This window comes from Leucoraja erinacea, chromosome 7 (assembly GCF_028641065.1).
Source record: "Leucoraja erinacea ecotype New England chromosome 7, Leri_hhj_1, whole genome shotgun sequence".
NCBI lineage: Eukaryota > Metazoa > Chordata > Chondrichthyes > Rajiformes > Rajidae > Leucoraja > Leucoraja erinaceus.
The window spans coordinates 34,726,322-34,743,563 of NC_073383.1; positions in this window are offsets into that span (position 1 = coordinate 34,726,322).

The window sequence follows — 17,242 nt, forward strand, 5'->3', positions numbered from 1 at the left end:
CTGAAATCATTTCCACATTCCTCGATGCCATCTTATCCCTCTGGTCCATTCCCTCCCAACTGTGTAAAATACACCTCGCACACGCTTTGATTCTTTAATGACTTGCAGCTTCCTGGCCCCCTTTCCCTCATCTTTACTATGGACGTTCAGTCGCTCTACATCTCCCACCAAGCCCTTAAAACCCTCCATTTCTTCCTCGAACACTCTCCTCCACCTGGCGGGCCTAGTCTCACCCTTAACAACTTTGTCTTTGTCGACCCCTACTTCCTCCAAATCAAAGGTGTAGCCATGGGCACTTAAATGCGGCCCAGCTATGCATGCCTTTTTGTTGAGTATGTCGAACAATTCCTGTTCCAAGCATACACTTGCACTATCTCCGCTACATTGACATCTGCATCGGGGCTATCTTCTGCACCTCATGGACTTTATTAACTTCATTACTCTTTTCCATCATGCACTCAAATTCACCTGGACCATCACCGACTTCTCCCTCTCCCCCCCCCGCTTCATCGCAGGAGATAAACTATTGACTGACAAACACACTGACTTCCACCGTTATCTGGCTTACACTTCTTCCTACCCTGCCTCCTGCACAGATTGTAACCCCCACTCCCAATTCCTCTGCATTTGCTCCCAAGATGAGGTGTTCCATATCAGGACATCGAAGATGTCCTCATTCTTTAGGGAACAGGGATCCCATCTTCTATCACAGATGAGGCCCTCACACATGTCTCCTCTGTATCCCATAATTCCGCACTTGCCCCCCCCCCCCCCCCCCCACCCCCCCCCCCCCCCCCCCCCCCCCCCAGTCGCATCAGGGATAGAGTCCCTCTTTTACCCCATTATCCGTTGCATACAACACATCATCCTCTGGTTTTGCCTCCTCCACCGGGGTCACACCTTTCCATCTCCACCTCTCTATGTTTTCTGCAGAGACCGTTCCTTCTGCAACTCCTTTTCACTCATCCCAAAGCACCCCCTCGCAAGGAACGTTTCCCTGCAACCACAGGAGATACAACATCTGTCCTTATACCTTCTCCCTCGACTCCATCCATGGACCCCGAAAGTTCTTTCAAGTGAGTTGGAGGTTCACTTGCACGTCCTCCAACCTCATCTACTGCATTGGTTGTTCTCGATGTAGGCTCCTATTCATCTGCAAAACGGAGCGCAGACTGGGTGATCATTTCACCAAACACTTACGCTCAGTCTGCCTTAGCCTAAGCCTAAGCGATCTTGCCAAACATTTAAACTCTTTCCCATTCCCCTGTTGACCTTTCTGTCCTGGGCATTCTCCACAGTCAGAGTGAGACCACATGCAAATTGGAGGAACAGACCTCACATTTCGATTTGGCAACTTACAACCCAACAGTATGAAAGTTGATTTATATAATTTCAAGAACACCCTGCATTCCCTCTCCCCACCCTAGTCATCCTACAAGTTCCATTGTTTGCATCCCTGTGGCCTTTTGTTATCACCTCTAACCCAGCTAACAATATGGTCATTATTTACTGGCCTTGATTTATTCTGGCCTTTTCCAACCTTGATAGTTTCTCTTCCCACTAGCCCCCCCCTCCGCCTTTACTTTGAGTCTGATAAGGTAGGTTCCAACCCAGATGCTGAAGACGGGTCTTGACACAACATCACCAATTCCTTTTCTGCTGAGATCCTGCCTGACCTGCTGAGTTACTCCAGCTTTTTGTCTATCTTCAATGCCCGTCCACTGAGTTACTCCAGCACTTTGTGTCTATCTTCAGTATATATCAGCGTGTGTGATTCCTTCCTACACATAACAATTTATGATCCTGCTCACTGCCCTGTGAGGCTTGTGAGAAAATTGCTTTAATATTTACAAGATAGACAAAAATGCTGGAGAAACTCAGTGGGTTAGGCAGCATCTATGGAGCGAAGGAAATGGGCAACGTTTCGGGTTGAAACCTTTCTTCAGACTGATGTGAGGGGGGCGGGAAGAAGAAAGGAAGAGGTGGAGCCAGTGGACTGAGGGAGAGCTGAGAAGGGGAGGAGAAAGTAGGGACTACCTGAAATTAGAGAAGTCAATGTTCATACCGCTGGGGTGCAAACTGCCCAAGCGAAATATGAGGTGCTGCTCCTCCAATTTACGGTGGTCCTCACTGGCCATGGAGGAGGCCAAGGACAGAAAGGTCGGATTCGGAATGGGAGGGGGAGTTGAAGTGCTGAACCACTGGGAGATCAGGTTGGTTATTGCGGAGGTGTTCGGCGAAGCGATCGCCAAGCCTACACTTAGGCTCACAGATGTAGAGCAGCTGACATCTAGAGCAGCGGATGCAATAGATGAGGTTGGAGGAGGTGCAGGTGAAGCTCTGCCGCAAATGGAAAGACTGCTTGGGTCCTTGAATGGAGTCGAGGGGGGAGGTAAAGCGACAAGTGTAGCATTTCTTGCGGTTGCAAGGGAAAGTGCCCGGAGATGGGGTGGTTCGGGAGGGTAGGGCCGAATTGACCAGGGAGTTCCAGAGGGAGTGGTCTGCAGAAAGCAGTCAGGGGAGGAGATGGGAAGATGTGGCAAGTGGTGGGATCACGTTGGACGTGGCGAAAATGTCGGAGGATTATTTGTTGTATGTGACGGGTGGAAGGTGAGGACAAGGGGGACTCTGCCCTTGTTGCGAGTGGGGGGATGGGGAGTGGGAGCAGAGTCGGGAGAGGAGACGTTGAGGCGGTTGGTGTCCCGCCGGCAGTTTAAAATAAAAAAAGTAAAGCCGGTAGATGGCCATGAGGGGGAGTCCATGATGATTTACAATCCATTAATTATTTAAAATACAATCAATTGATATTTACAATCCATGTTTAGATACACAAAAAGTTTGTTCACCCAGGCGACCAGAGAGCAGCGGTGATCCTTGAAATGAACACTCAATAGCAATTGTTAATTTCAATATTTCTTTAATTCTGAAGGAACGTCTGGGTCCTTTAGTTTTCTCCAACCCATCTCTTTCCTCCTGTCCAATCCCTTACCAATCTTCCACTATCCCTTCTCTACCCTCTGTATAATTCCAAACATTCAGGCCTTCACAGATGTAGTTTCAACCCTGTGATCCATCTTAAGATTTACAATGTTGAACCTCCATCGCCTTCATTCTCTGTGCCTATCTCTTTCCATAGAAGGCCTTGGGACTCTTCTCCTGATTCCAGAAATCTCAATCTAACTGGAGCCCTTCTTCTGGCCTTTGTCCTCTAGCGATCTATTATTACAGTCTGCTAATAACATTGACCATCTCAAGTTTTCTACAGCTCTCACTCTAACTCGCCAATCCATGAGCCCCCTTTTAACATGTAGCACTTGCTCACTAAGGAGCAACCCACACATTGTAATAAAACTACTGGAAAGTGTGGTGTTATTGTGGATTGCCAAATTGACTACAGAAATTAAGCAAAAGCTTGCATATACCTCATATCTGCCATTGGACCAGGTGCATCAAGCCATTGTCCCTCAGTCACTGAGTTAATTTCCTCAAGATATTTTCTCCACAGCCTTTATTGTCTTCAAAACACTTGCCTCTTCTACCTCCTCCCCACGATCCATAAGCTGGACTGTTCTCAGATTCGGCCTGCTCTTGCCCCATGTAACGTATTCTTCCTGCTTTGACTACCCCTCCTCCCAACTGATCTCTTTCCACTTCATTCATGTTTTGCCGAGTCCCTCTGCCACTTTGTAAACTGGTTGTGACTGGCTAATCTTCATAATGGATGTCTGATTCCTCTACATCTCCACCACATGTAAGGATACTCTGTGGATCCTCACTTCCTGTACAAAAAATTAACCATCCTTTCTGGTTGAACTTATTCTTAATTTGAACAATTTGTCTTTCAATTCCACGCACCTACTTCCAGGCTAAGAGTTTCTTTGTGGATACACTTTCAGTCTTATTCAGATTTCTTCCCTCAAATTTTATTCCTGCACGTATTGGCACTGCTTACAATCATACACAACCAGAACCCAGATTTCACTAGCTACCAGAATCCACCATAAGCACAACTATGGATTGGGCTCTCCCTCAACTGCATCTTGTGCCATCCTTGCTATGAGGATTCCATGGCATTTGCTTGTTGGATATATGTTCTGAGACTTTCCACATATTTAAAAAGTCTTCGCAAGATGTCTTCATTTTCCCATAATTGTAGCTTCCCTTTACCATAGTTGACATGGCTCATGCATCTCTTTCCACACATCTGTTCTTACTCGCTCTTCCAGACAGACCAAAAATGTCCTGGCCTTCCACTCCAGATTTAAAGAGTCAACCTCTAAAATTCCTGTCACCTATTGTAGAATATCTAGACCAAGCACATTTCCCCCTTATTTGGCTTCATAAGGGAAACTTTCCTTTCATGATTGCTCTTCCATCTCCAACCTCTCCCTTTCCCATGCAAACGCGTGAAACTTGCCCTTTTATTTCATCCCACCTTCAGTGGTGAGTCAATGATTCATTTGCATTTCCAGTTTAATGTGCTGCATTTGGTGCTCACAAGGTAGTCTTCACATTGGAGGAATCTAAAGTGGATTCGATGATAGCTTCATAGAGCATCTCTGCCCAGTCTGCAGGAGTACCCTAAGCTTCTAATTGCCTGTCGCATTAATTCTCCGTCCCACTTTGACCTCTGCTTTCAACCTACACTCATCTGAGAATGCCCAGCGTCTGTGGAATATCACTGTCTATCAATGATACATAACAACTCTCAGGACTTGATAATGAGTTTCATGTTCAGATAAATCCTCTTGCAGATAAAATGGAATTGAATACTTTATTGTCTCATGTGACAAGGCACAGTGAAATTCTTTGCTTGCATACCCAAGGTATACAAAGACGTAGCTGTACCCTCCCGTTTCTATTTGTTATCCTTAATTTTTTCAGATTGTGGCATATGTGAGTTTTTTTTTTATTTTTATTCCACCTTGACAACTAGGTTATGTGCTCTGACATTTTGTCTGTGATCTGCTTATTCCCTTCCAATTTAATTTAGAACAGAATAGTACAGCCCTTTAACAATGTCTGCCAAGCATGATGCCAAGACCATGACTTGTCTACCAGCACGCGACCCAAATCCTTTCATTCCCTGCATATCCATATGCCTATCTAAAAGTTTTTTAAATTGTAGTAATGTACCTGCTTCAACCAGCATCCAGGTACGAAACAACGTCCCACATCTCCTTTAAACTTTCCTCCTCTCACCTTAAAGCTATGCCCTCTAGTACTTGATTTTTCAATTCTCACTCTCTGCCTAATCTATGCCTCATACTTTGATATACTTTTTTATATATTTTGGTTTATTTACCCCGCTACTGCAGTTTGATCTGCTGAACAATCTCAATATTCTGTTTTTATAGTAATTTATTTCCAGCTGCTGTAATTCTTTTCCTCCAATTCACTTTCAGAAGTTGGGTGAACATGTTTTTTGGAATATCAATTTGCCTGGATATAATAAAATGAGATATATTCAACTTCAGGACATAATAAAAAGGAAGAGTCGACCATTTGGCCATTCCTCGGCTACATTTTCCAACAATATCCATTTCCCCTCATTCCATCAATGTCTGAAAATCTATCAGTCTGTGCCTTGAATGTATTCAATCACAACTTCCCACAATAGTTCCAAAGAGCGAAGAAGTCCTATTCTGATCCCTGGCTCTAGATACAAGAGCTAGGGGAATAATCCTCCCTGTGTTCACCCTATGGAGCCTTAAAAGATTTTCAAGTTTCAATGCAATTTATCTTAAATTAGAGAATGCAGACTTAATTTACTTGATCTTCTAATGGAAAATATGCCATCCATGGCCCAACCGGAGTGAGTCTTGTGTTGCAGTTCAACTGAAATAAATGTTATTTGTCGTAAGACACCAAGATGGCTCCTCTAGAACACTGGTGGTTGTATAGCTGTCACTGCAATCAGAGATTTCAGTGTGTCCTCGAGCACTTCATGATCAATACAGCATATTTAATTATGGTAATATAAAAAATGTTAATTTGTTCTCTCAAGCTTTCACAAGTAGCAATGTGATAATGAGCAGATCATCTGTATTTTCATAATGTTAATTGAGGGATATATATATTAGCCAGTCAATGGGAATAACTTGCTTGCACCATTTTGCTAGAATCAAATGGACTTTACATTTAAAACCAGAATTTACCAGTTTGAAATATGGCGCCTATCGCAGTGTAACCATTCCTAGGTATGCCACAAGAGTACTAGCCAATAATTGTTTCCTCAAATCTCTGAAGTGAAGAATAATTGATCCTCGAACCAGTGAGACAAGCTACCTGATTTAACGTTGACAGGAAATATTAAGTTTTGTATCTGACAAATTAATCCCAGACTGAGGAGAAGCAAAAGATGACGTTGAAGAAACTGGCCGCCATTTTAATTCCCTTCTGCTTTCAGGCAATGTAGAAGAGATCCGAAAGTCTACTAATCTCAGCATCTGAGTAGGTAAATGACCGACTTCTGAGCTATAATTTTGGTAAAATTAGCATTCCAGCGTTCCTTTAAATCTAAGGTTACACAAAAAAGCTGGAGAAACTCAGCGGGTGCAGCAGCATCTATGGAGCGAAGGAAATAGGCAACGTTTCGGGCCGAAACCCTTCTTCAGACCTTTAAATTCCTTTAAATCTAATTTGGTCATTTAGTTCATTATTCTCCAATACCACTGTTGGGCTGTTACTACCTTGTCCTGTTGCATTTGTTTTAGTTTAATCCACCATGCCTTCCACCCTATCATAGACTTTCCCTTTTGTTCTCCCTGATCTTTTTTTCACTGCCGTAAAAATAATTTTCTGTTAAAATCCAGCTCTTAAAATGTTGTTTAATGATACAGTGTAGCAACAGGCCCTTTGGCCCATGGAGTCCTCACCGGCCAGCAATCCCCGCACACTAATACCATCCTACACACCAGGGACAACATGCATGATATTTTGTTCTGCACTAACGTAATTTTGAAAAGCACGAGCAGAATAGCAGCCAGGTTGCAAGAAAAACGGCAAATGGAATTCAGTGTGGAAATGTGTGAGAGAATGCATTTGGAGAGTGAAAATGATGTGCAGAAATGCTCAATAAATGAAAAGGATATTGGAGTTGATGTCTGCAGATCCCTACTGTCAAGGTGAAAAAAGATGATATATTTTATATATTTAAACGGTATATTTTATTGGACACAGTCCCAGCGTAAAGGGCAACCATTAATGAGAAAGTTGAGGTTAAATAGCTCGACTCGGGGCATTGAACGTTTGGAAATCTCCACCCATTAGGACAGGTTACTTAGCATATTCAAGATAGATTAATATTTTATGAAGGAATGTGGGGCTAGAGCAGGAAAGTGACATTAACTAAAACGGTCAGGATATGAATTGGAAGCAGAGACAATGGGCTGAAAGACTTGCTCTGTCTATGTTCTTGAAAACCTTGTTTTCTTCTTGCAGTTATGGAACTAAATTGTCACTGTTCTTTCTGTGCAATGTGATTGTTTCTCCAAAATAGATCTGTTATGTGCTACTTTATTGTGCCTTTTCAGAGTTTATATCCAGAACATCTTGTACGCTACTACCATCTCTGCCATTAGATTTGCCAGGCACATTGTAACTACTAAATTTGTGCTGCCTGCCCTCCCTGATAACTGTGTAAGAAGGAACTGCAGATGCTGGTTTAAACCGAAAAGCTGGAGTAACTCAGCAGGACAGGCAGCATCTCTGGAGAAAAGGAATTTATTTCTCTCCAGAGACGCTGCCTGTCCCAATGAGTTACTCCAGCTTTTTGTGTCTATCTCCCTGATAACTAGAGCTATTCCATGCAAGAACTGATAGTATCCTTAAAATTATTTCTAATTCTTGTATTACTCCTGATAATGGGTCCAGTTTATTCCTTTTGATTTGCACAGCGATGAAGCATTTAAAATCCCCGATTCCTTGGGCACTAGTCGTGAACGTCAATATTATGGGTCACATACCCTCTTGTGTAACCCCTTATTAATTTAATTACATTTAGTTCAGCCCCTTAATAATGTAATTAATGCTGCGAGGTTAACCTTGCGCACACTTTGCGTAATCTTCCCTCATGTTTCTTTTTATTTCTAGTCTGTTTCTGCTATGTGGCTAATTTGAATTTATTGTAAGTTTTGTTTATTATTTTTTGCTACAAAAGGCCTGTTTTTCCCCTATATCAAAGATGTTTGATACTCAAACAACTTTTGTCATGTAGGCCAATGACTATTGTTTTCCTAGACATCTTTTGTATTCATTATTGGCCATTGTACAAGAATGCAGTTTCAATGCAAGTGGAAAAATTATGTAGGAAGACACCATGGAACAGACTCTCCTCCAGGTGGATATTTAAGATAATAATGTAAGAAACAATGTGTTTTCATTTGCAGAGTTATGATTGTCCTCACATCAGTATTTAATTACAATCTGCAGGTGTCACTTGGGTCATTGCGCACATGAAAACTGAGCTCCGAGTCATTGACTCCTTCACCAATACATAGAAAAGGATACACCTTAAATGTGAATTATTTTCATATCTCAAAACAGGAGTCCTATTCAAAATTTAAGATAAAAAGCAAAGCTTATGGGCAACCAAGTAACAGTAATCCATACCCTTGTGAATGGCTTGTGCTTTTTCTCTCCTTTCATGAATTATTTTGCTCTGCACAAGTGATAAAGATTGCACCTGTTCATGATTTTAGAGTATGTTTTCTAGCATTCATTCCCCTTGCCTTTGCAAGTCCAAATAGCAATAATACCATTCAAAATATTTCACGATTTAAAAGAAAGTGTATCAGTAAATGAAAGCAGGCAGGAAGAAGACTTAAGGTAGGATTTGGTATTCATTTATTATTGTCATATGTACTGAAATACAGTGAAAAACTTTATCTTGTGTGCTATCCAGGCAAACCATACCATACACAAGTGCAGTTGTTCTCAAGAGTAGAACAATGATAATAGATATATGTAGATCTGCTGGGGCCAGTTTGCAAAAGTTGCCTTATTTTGGCTCCAGCTTCATGTTACGACAATGTTCATGATCCAAAAGTAACAATCTTTACTGCTTTTCATGTGAAATATTTTGTCTTCAGTTTCAGTATAATCCTGTGAAATTTGAAGTAAACCCAAACTGAATGCACAGATAGAAATGAGAAAAAATACAGTCCAATGAAGAACACTGGCCTCTCCCAATACATTAACTACTATTAAATCATTTAAAACTTGTAAATGTAAAATATAAATGGTAAAAAGATGACGCTTGCAAGCTACAAAATGCACTAAACTAATTGAGAGTCTTTTGCTTAAACACCAATCATCTTAAATTCTCTTATGACACAAAAAGAGACCCTTAGTCCCAACAAGTTTATGCTGAGTCTTGAAGCCTTCCCATCAATCGTATTCCTCAATTTTTTTTATAATAGCCTATTATATTTCCTTTTCACTAAGAATGTGCAAACTTCACACACAAGGTTTGGATGGAATCCATATTCCAATATCTGAGTGAGCAGCACTATCCACAGTGTCAATGTGCCATCCGTTATTTTACTCTGTTGGGAGGGGGAGGGGAAGGGGGGCAGTAACTGCCAGTAACAAAACTTATTCATGGAATTACATTCCTTCATACTAGCCTAAAATTTATTTGATCAAGGACAAGTTTAAAGGTGTTCGCCATTATCGATGCAGGAAAGTCTTCAGCATCTATTATCCGTACTATTGCATCCCTCTTGATTTCTTCTTCTATGTACACTGAGATTCTAATTTACCATTACTTGACTGTTTCTTTATCAACATTTATTGAGAGCGGCTTGGATATATCATTCCCATTCCCTGCCACTTCATTGATGCCTGTATTTCAAGTCACCTGCATAAAAATGTTTCAAACCGAGGGAAAAAAAACCTTACAAACTTGGACACAATTATAATTGCTTCACTCTTATCAATTCTGATCATGGAGCAATTATTCAAAAGGTAAGCTATCTTGCTAAATATATCTAGATTTATCAAAATCAGACTATAATAACTTATTTAATCAAAAATCATAGCCAGCACTTAGCAAATGTATCCAATTTGTCTGAGCTTGAGGCTCAGTCAGAAATTGGCAAGTATGATGTTGTGCGGATTACAGAGACATGGCTCTAAGAGGAACAAGGCTGGGAACTGAATATGCAAGGGTATACGTCCTATCAAAAAGGCAGGCAGAGGGGGTAGGGTAGCTCTGTTGGTGAGGAATGAAATTCAGATCCTTGAGAGGGGTGACATAGAATCAGGAGATGTAGAGTCAGTATGGATAGAACAGGAATTGTAAGGGTAAAAATATCCTAATGGGAGTTATCTACAGGCCCCCAAACAGCCTGGATATAGGGTGCAAATTGAATCAAGAGTTAAAATTGGCATGTCATAAAGGTAATGCTACGGTTGTTATGGGGGATTTCAACATGCAGGTAGACTGGGAAAATCAGGTTGGTACTGGACCCCAAGAAAGGGAGTTTGTGGAGTTATTCCGTGATGGATTCTTAGAGCAGCTTGTATTGGAGCCTACCAGGGAGAAGGCAATTCTGGATTTAATGTTGTGTAATTAACTGGGTTTGATAAAGGAACTTGAGGTTAAGGAGCCATTAGGAGGAAGTAACCATAATATGATCAATTTTAAACTATAATTTGATAAATCGGAGGTGTCAGTATTACAGTTGAATAAAGGGGACTATGGAGCCATGAGGGAGGAGCTGGCCAAAGTTGACTGGAAAGATACCCTGGCAGGGATGAAAGTGGAACAACAATGGCAGGTATTTCTGGGAATAATACAGAAGGTGCAGGATCAGTTAATTCCAAAGAGGAAGAAAGATTCCAAGGGGAGTAAGGGGTGACCGTAGTATAAGAAGTATAATATGAGCGGGAAGCCAGAGGATGGGTAATGTTTAAAGAGCAACAGAAGATAACTAAAAAGGCAATACGGGGAGAAAAGATGAGGTACGAAGATAAGCTAGCCAAGAATATAAAAGATAGTAAAAGCTTCTTTAGGTATGTGAAGAGGAAAAAATTAGTTAAGACCAAAGTTGGACCCTTGAAGACTGAAAAGGGTGAATTTATTATGGGGAAACACGTAAATGGCAGATGAGTTGAACAGGTACTTTGGATCCGTCTTCACTAAGGGGGACAAACAATCTTCCTCATGTACTAGTGGCCAAAGGATCTGGGGTGACGGAGGAACTGAAGGAAATCCACATTAGGCAGGAAATAGTGTTGGGTAGACTGATGGAACTGAAGGCTGATAAATCCCCAGGGCCTGATGGTCTGCATCCCAGGATACTTAAGGAAGTGGCTCTAGAAATCGTGGACGCATTGGTTATCATTTTCCAATGTTCTATAGATTCAGGATCAGTTCCTGTGGATTGGAGGGTAGCTAATGTTATCCCACTTATTAAGAAAGACGGGAGAGAGAAAACGGAATTATCGACCAGATAGCCTGACATCAGTGGTGGGGAAGATGCTGGAGTCAATCATAAAAGATGAAATAGCAGCACATTTGGATAGCAGTAACAGGATTAGTCCGTCAACAAGGGTTTACAAAGGGAAATCATGCTTGACTAATCTTCTGGTATTTTTTGAGGATGTAACTAGGAAAATGAACAAGGGAGAGCCAGTAGATGTAGTGTACCTCGACTTTCAGAAAGTGTATGATAAGGTCCCACATAAGAGATTAGTGGCCAGAATTAGGGAACATGGTATTGGGGGTAGAGTGCTGACGTGGATAGAAAATTGGTTGGCAGACAGGAAACAAAGAAAAGGGATTAACGGGTCCCTTTCAGAATAGCAGGCAGTGACCAGTGGGGTACCGCAAGGCTCGGTGCTGGGACCGCAGCTATTTACAATATATATTAATGATTTAGATGAAGGGATTCAAAGGAACATTAGCAAATTTGCAGATGACACAAAGCTGGTTGGCAGTGTGAACTGTGAGGAGAATGCTATGAGAATGCAGGATGACTTGGACTGGTTGGGTGAGTGGGCAGATGCATGGCAAATGCAGTTTAATGTGGATAAATGTGAGGTTATCCACTTTGGTACGGAAAACAGGAAGGCAGATTATTAGCTAAATGGTGTCAAGTTGCGAAAAGGGGAAGTACAACGGGATCTGGGGGTCCTTGTTCATCAGTCAATGAAAGGAAACAGAAGGTACACAAAAATGCTGGAGAAACTCAGTGGGTGCAGCAGCATCTATGCAGCGAAGGAAATGGGTAACGTTTCGGGCCGAAACCCTTCTTCAGTGAAAGGAAGCATGCAGGTGCAGCAGGCAGTGAAGAAAGTGAATGGCATGTTGGCCTTCATAAGAGGAGTTGAGTATAGGAGCAAAGAGGTCCTTCTGCAGTTGTACAGGGCCCTAGTGAGACTACACCTGGAGTATTGTGCGCAGTTTTGGTCTCCAAATTTGAGGAAGGACATTCTTGCTATTGAGGGAGTGCAGCGTAGGTTTACAAGGTTAATTCCCATGATGGCGGGATTGTCATATGCTGAGAGAATGGAGTGGCTGGGCTTGTATCCTCTGGAATTTAGAAGGATGAGAGGGCATCTTATTGAAACATATAAGATTATTAAGGGTTTGGACATGCTAGAGGCAGGAAACATGTTCCCGATGTTGGGGGAGTCCAGAATCAGGGGCCACAGTTTAAGAATAAGGGGTAAGCCATGTAGAACGGAGATGGGGAAACACTTTTTCACACAGTAGTAGTGAGTCTCATTAATTCTTCAGATTTAAATCGGAATTGCGATATTTTTTCTTTCTTTCTTTTCCTAACAATGAATCAGATTTTTCAATTTTTTGTGCCCGATTTAGACATATTAGTTGGCACAATTGTAAAATAAAAGGGTGAGGAAAGGATAGTCAGTGGAGGTACCGGTCTGCAGGCGGGCAAGCTTCTGATTCATGATGGAAGTCAGCAAGGTCAGCCAATAGTGGAGGACACACGTGGAAGGCCATGGCGGAGGGAACACAACGATGCTCTTTGGCTGCTGCTGAGATAAGCCCGGTGGCACCGTGCGAGCTGTGACGGTGCCTGTTTGTCGGAGGGAACCGTAGCGTGAGCGGGTGAGACGCTGGGCCATGAACGGGAGCGCGGGCTCAGGGTGACTGGGATGCCCAGATAGCTAAGACAGGGTGAGGCATTAATCCCCTCCCCCTCCTCTCTTGGGAAAATAAATTAATTAACACAACAGTGTTTTGTGTTTCCTATATGGAGCTGCACTCGAAAGGGAATGGTACCGGTGATAATAGTGGGGGTTAGAGAGATGCGGGGCCCTACCTCCCGGGCAACAGCTTTCCTCACCTTTCTGGTGATTTTCTGTTTATATTGGGAATTTTTATTTTACTTCGGAGTCAAGTGGATGACTATGTGAAGAGCCCGCCAGCACGCATGCGCGTATTTACGTCTAACGCATGGTGCAGCGACCGGTTGGACAGGCGCGCTGCTCTTGCACCGGTAAGTTTAAAAGCCTACTGGTAAGTTTTAAACTTACTTCTTACGTTGTCCTTTGTTCCAGGAAACTCTTCTCGCAGAGATTCCTGTGGGATATTACGGTAACCCGGTCGGACCATGGTGTAACCTATTGCACCTCGGGGATGTCGGCTACGGACCGCACGCGGTATGCGGGTAGCGGGTGGCTGTCGGGTTTGCTGCTCGAGTCGCTGACAGTGCGGTCAGTGACTCCCGAGGTATTTTAATTTCGGGCCGCGGGGTTCTTTTAGACCGCGGGTAATGCCGGCTACGGTAGAGCGAGTAGCCAGTGGTTGTCGGGTTTACTACCTGACTCGCTCACAGTACGGTCAGCGACCCAGACTTCGGCAGCCCATAAGGAGGGCAACTAAAAGAGTCATAGGGGCCTGGGCTGGACGAGGCCGGCCAGGAGGGTTCCACTCCGTCATTATGGTACGTTGTCGGACGTTCTACACATCCTGATATGGTCCACGGATCAGGGCCATATCAGCGCAGGTCCTTGGGGGACTACGGCAGTGCCTGTTTTCAGGCCTGCTTTCAAATCTTCCCTCAGTGGAAAGTAGTGCATAGGGTCAGTGTGTGTGTCTGGCCCCAACACTGGAAGTGTGTCAGAGGTATTTTAATTTCAGGGCACATTCTACATTAGATTCCAGTATACCCTGGGGGCGGGGGGGGACCAGAGATCCCCTCACGTTACTAACAACTACATCACCCTTAAGTCTCCTATGGCAGTAGTTTTCTAAAGCTGGTAGCAGCCAGGGAACTGATTCTGTGGGCAGAGGGTTCAGGCCTAGGCCCAAGCTGGCCTTCAGGGGAAATATACATCTCGGCAGTTCTACCCTCAAAAATCTAGGACTGGAATGAGACCTATATCAGGGGCCTTTGGGCTTACCTCAAGACCACCGGTATCTACGCAGGTGCGTGAGTCTGGGTTCCGTAACATGGGTTGTGTGGTCTAGTTATAGTGTATTCTTCTTAAGTATGGCTATCAGGGTGGGCATTTATTTAGTTGCCACTAGGTCACGTCGTGACTATTATACCAAGAAATAATTATTTTCACTTACACCAACAAATTGTGCAGTAGAATCGGACCTGCCATGGCGGTCTTAATCACTGGTTGGAAAGCCTTGTTGAGCTTTAATTATCAGTCACCTGTGCGAGCTATACATGGTGGCGTCATGGTAATTCCGCTCATTAAGGGATTGTGGAAGATTCTTCCCCAAATTGCCAATATCAATTAAGTAATCAAATCTCTCGTTAACTGGGAGGGGTGTCTTCATTCAGGTAAACGTCTTCGGTCATGACAAATAACTGGCAGGTTTGTGTCCAGCATTTCTCCCACTATGTCTGAAGTACGGGGGCCAGAGGCACTCCAGTCCTTCTCTGTATACTGCGTTAGCATCAGAAAGGAGCAGGATTTGGGGTCACTAGCACGTGCAGCCTGTTTGGGGAATGAGGATACCAACAGAGCATCGATTTGCACAGCTAGTCCTGGCAGCTGCTGAAGGAAGCAACCAGACAAACCCAACTCTGAGTGAGAGCCAAGGCTTGGGCATCTATGTCAGGTGAGATTGCGATTCGTCGCAGTCAAAGAACGCTCCATCTAAAGGCATGTAAGGCAGCAGCTACTAGTTCAGGGTTGCAAGTTCCTCCCACTCAAAGGACGGAGTGGTAGAGAGAGTGCGTGCTACAGGAGTATGCACATGTGCCTGAAGCAACGCCTGGTTCAGGGTTGCCATTCCTCCCACTGGGTTGAGGGCAGTGATGGAAATGGTGCTAATATACATGCACACATGCCTGAGGCACACCTGGTTCACCGCATAAGCCCTCCTAATCGGGTGTATAAAGGATGAAGATGGAGCCAATATATATTATAAGACCATGGGTGATGGAGTCGCAAAACATGGTGCGTGCAGAGGCATGCACAGACAAATTGAGGAGGCGGATGGTGACAACGGATTCAGGTGAATTTACTTCCACTCTAAGAGTGCCTAAGGTTAATATGGATTGACTCCAAACAGGAAGGGAATATGACTGTGCCGGGGTCCCATGCTTAATGCACGATGGTAGCATGAGAGAAAATGGTGCTTTGCCTCTACAATTGCTGCTCCGTCGGTGACGGACTAGCCACTAGAAGAGAAGTTGGCCAGCAGCATCAGCGATCTAATGGGAATGACAACATGGACAGAGTCTGCGAATGAAATTTCGCTAGAACTCCAGTAAGGTAAGGGACCTGGAGTTAGAGACACTGGTTATTTACCTCCATGAAAGTCACTATGCTGGACGAACAGTATTCAGCAATGCTCCGCATAATTTTTCATCAGCAAATCTTCAGTTATATTACAAACAGATGTGGGGGCTTAAGATGAGAAATTACTTATACCATATCTACTCACGGAGGTGATGGGATTTGCATGAATTATCTGTTCTTCAGTTCTATGGTATCAGCTACCTTTAAACACTAGGTGCATGCTATGGGTTAAGGGTTGTGTAAATATGCATAATCAGCATGTTCGTCCAAGTTCGTACGCTTTGATGGTGTCATAGGTTAATCACTTGGGTGCAATCAAGTCTAAGTAGCCAGGGATGGTTTACCTAACCTCTTTTGGCACAAGAGTAGCATCATGTCAAAACAGAATGGATGATGGATCACTAGTATTTTAATGACTTGATGACTTATGGAACACTAAGATCGAAATGTTGCATCCAGGCACAATCACCAGTAGAAATATATATATATATATATATATGCATGGCAGTGGCGATAGATGCACTCTCGCTACTCTGGGGAGGTTTGTCTTCCTCCATTTTGCCTTGTTGGTTGGGTCTTGCAAATATTCAGTGAATCCGCTTCAGGCATTTTGTAGTGACGGTCCTATGCAGCCATGGTTCCTGCTGATGTTGGGAATCATATAAAAACCTTATATGATTAATTCTAAAATAGTATTGCTGGTTCAGCCCGTGACTCGGGAAACCATCCAATGCATGATAATCAATTTGTTGACATATATACGGCACAATATACGGCACGGATAACTGACGACTGGGAGTTCATTTTCGAATGGGTCTTTGACATAATTAGTTATAGTACTATTATCTGTGCCAAATGTGCCTTCTCATCATATTTCTGCTAGAAGCGGGACCCACTCTGTTGGGTCTCGCCCTCTGATATCCAGATTCATGAAGGGTATCTTCAACTCAAACCTCACAGGCTCAGACACGCAGAGATATGGGATGTTAACATTGTGCTGACGCCGCTTCGCCGGTGGGCTCCGGTTTCATCCCTGTCCTTGGTCAAACTCACTTAAAAGTGGTTATGCTCATGGCATTGGTTCAGCGCAATGGGTCCAGTTATTGCATAGCATGACTGGTCAGCATGGTTACAGCTGCAGGCAAATAACTATTTCTGTTTATGGCTTACTCAAGCAGAGTAGACCAGGGCATCAGGTCTAACTACCGTTTGGGCATACCCTATGGACCTTCGGTTATGTGTGGTCATCTACTACTATACGTTAGGTCACTTAGAGCCTTAGGGGCACGGATCTATCAATGTTTGTCAGTTACATAAACCTCACAGAATGTATCCGTATAGACCATCTCCAGGTTAAACGGGTTCTGGCTTATACAATACAATACGGTTTATGCAAGAGTGACTGACTTTTGAATCTCACTCCACCACGGCAGTTCAGCGGTAAGGGTATGGACGTTCTATGGTACCACATCCTAGTGTCTCCAGGGTGGCCAAACGAACG